The 3,012-nt window shown below is 43.0% G+C and overlaps 1 pseudogene; it reads left to right on the top strand.

Annotated features, from left to right (window-relative positions):
* Positions 1-2,307: 2,307 nt before the first annotated feature.
* On the top strand, positions 2,308-2,425 carry LOC145407311 (5S ribosomal RNA; annotated as a pseudogene).
* The last annotated feature ends 587 nt before the right edge of the window (positions 2,426-3,012 follow it).

The raw sequence follows: 3,012 nt of genomic DNA, 5'->3' as shown, positions 1-3,012 counted from the left end.
TTTGAAGTTATATATGTCTGACACCAAATTTTTCCTACAGTACCGGTTCTCTAAAGCCTGTATGCGTACGGTACTCTTATACAGAGTATTCAAGATCAAATGCCAGTCTTTAATAATAAAAGAGGTAAGAATTGCTGACATTAAGAAATTATATTGTAAGTGAATCATAGAAATTGTCATACTTTTTGTTTTAAGATTTTAAAATTTATGGATCTGGAAAAAGCATAGGACAAAGTAGATAGAGAAGGATTATGGAAGGATTTACTTACGTACGGTGTAGATAGTAAGCTGCTAGGTGCCGTCAAGAGTTTTTATGATGATAGTGAGGCATGTGTAAGGGCAAAAGGGCATCTAAGTGAATGGTTCACGATCAGTGTGGGCGTGCGACAAGGTTGTGTGATGTCCCCATGGCTGTTCAGTATATATATGAATGGGGTGATGAGAGAAGTAAACACACGAGTAATGGAGAGAGGGATGACGTTGGTAATGAATGGCGATAGATGGAATATCTCAAATTTGTTTTATGCCAATGATGCAATGTTACTTGCTAATACCGGACAAGACCTTGGTAGACAAGTGGAGAGTTTTGTAGATATCTGTGAGCGTCGTGCCTTGAGAGTAAATGTAAAAAAGAGTAAAGTGATGGTTATTGAGAGAGAAGGTGACCCTCAGTGCGATGTTACAGTGAATGGAGAGAGACTGGAATTGGTGAGAGAGTTGAAGTACCTGGGTGCAATGATAGAAAAGAGAGAAAAATGTGCAAAAGAAGTGGAAAGTAGAGTCACACAAGGAAGGAAAGTAGCTGGTGCAATGAAGGCCTTGATAAGAAGCAGAGGCTTGAGTGTTGCAGCTGTGCATGGCCTATATGAAGGAGTGTTAGTGCCAAGTTTAACGTATGGGTGTGAGACTGTGGTGTGGCATGAAAATGAAAAGTCAGGAGTGTTAGCAATGGAGATGGGACCGCTGAGGAATGTAATTGGAGTACATAGAGTGGATTGGATACGAAATAATGTGATTCGTGAGAGATGCGGAGTGAGGAAGTCTGTGGACACCAGAATCGAAGAGAGTGGACTGAGATGGTATGGTTATGTGGAGAGAATGGATAACAATAGAGTGGTGAAAAAGGTTTATCTGAGCGAATTTGAAGGAGGGAGGAGGCGAGGTAGGCCAAGAAGAAGGTGGAAGGATATGGTGGATGAGGGTGTGAGAAAGAGAGGTATGGAAGTCGGTGAGGCTAAGGGACTGACAAGAGAACGAACTGGCTGGATGAACATTGTGAGGAGCAGCGCATGATCAGGGATTTGGCACCCCTTTTTAACGTGACAGCGTTCGGATTGGCTCTGTCAGATGGGTATATGTGAAGCTACAGAACGTGTGAAACTTTTTAGCTATCTGATGGAGCCAGGATTTCGAGAGCTAGAATGATGTGTGAATGGAAGCATGGCCCATTGAACTGGGGCAAATTTGGGCTGTCTGGACGTTGCTACTCCTCACCCTGCCCTAGGATTGGAAAGGAGGTCCGGATGATGATGACGAAAATTTAAAATTGATCAGATATGAGGAGACGACAGTTTTTGATCAAGGTAAAATGAAAAGAGTATAACCTTTGCTGCTGCACCCACTTCTGCGACATTGAAGGGAAGAGTTGATTGAGGACCACTGGCCGGAGGTCTCACACTGTACCTCCACTTTGGCATTCAGGTCTGGTAGCACATACGAGTCCGGGCAACTTAGGTTGAACTGTGGAAGAGAGAAGTGAGCTAGGCTGTGAGAGAAAGTGAGACAGGGAGATGTTTGTGAAAATGGATGGTAGAGAGAGGGGAGGCAGGGATAACTTAGTGAGGCAGGGTGGCAGGGAAAAGTTAGGGAGGCAAAATAGCAGAGAGAAGGGAATGAGAAAAGGACGCAAGTTGTAGTTAGTGAGGCAAAGAGGCGGGGAAGAGTGAGTGGGGCAAGGTGGTAGGGGGTAGTGAGGTAGGGAGAAGTGAGTAGAGCAAGGTGGCAGGCAGGGGGGAGGTGTGTGGCAGGGTAACTGAACTAGTGAGGCAGAATGGTAGGTAAGGAGGAAGACATTAGAGATGCGAAATGGGAGAGGGCTGCTGAAAAAATGGAGAACTAAAGCTAAACTATGAGGACTATGTTCAGACCATCTCAGCCTTCTATTTCTCATCACTTCTTTAATATTTCTTACACTAAATCTCATTCAGTAGACCCTTTTTTTTTTTTTTTTTTTTTTTTTTTTTATAGCTTAGTCACTTAGTGATACCCTGCTTATCCCACCCAACCTTCTCATTTCTGTTAATTCTAGTCTGCATAATTCCACGTTGAGTACAACGCTTCTCGTCCGATCAGTGAAGTTAAGCAACGTTGGGCCTGGTTAGTACTTGGATGGGTGACCGCCTGGGAACACCAGATGCTGTTGGCATAACGTTCTCCCTACGTGTCAAGTGGGGTTGGTGGAGGATTAGTGCCCCTCCCTGTAAAACAATTAACTCTAAGCCCTTGGCTACCCCGTTTGGGATACATGGCGTCTGGCAATGAATGAATGAATTATTATTATAGGAACATGAGGAAAATATCAGGAAAGTGAGGAGGTAGAGAGGAATATTTGCAGGCAGTGTAAATGGCCAAGGTACCACTTATTTTATGTTTTGATCTTGCTACAAAAAGTCAGAATCATTTCGTGTCAGTAAAGAACCTTTGGTAGTGAAGGGGTAAAAATTGCACTGCACTAAAGGGAAAAACAGTGGTGAATGAATTAACTGTGACTCCTCTAATGCCATCACTTTGAAAGGCTCTTCTTGATTCGATGGCTGAATTGAGCTTCGGTGTGTTAAATAAAACCGTCACTGTAAGCTGGAAAATATATTAGGTCGTTCATTCTGAGTCAAAACGTAAATACTGTACTGATGTAAAATTTCTTGTGCCCCATGTTTCTCTTGAGGATAGTAAAATCATCCGACATCATCTAAAGTAAAGTGCGATGTAGAATTTCACATCCAAATGATAAGT

Source organism: Coenobita brevimanus, chromosome 72 (assembly GCF_032717465.1).
Source record: "Coenobita brevimanus isolate Jiangsu-jjx chromosome 72, ASM3271746v2, whole genome shotgun sequence".
In the NCBI taxonomy this organism is placed as follows: domain Eukaryota; kingdom Metazoa; phylum Arthropoda; class Malacostraca; order Decapoda; family Coenobitidae; genus Coenobita; species Coenobita brevimanus.
This window is presented reverse-complemented; position numbering and strand designations above follow the sequence as displayed.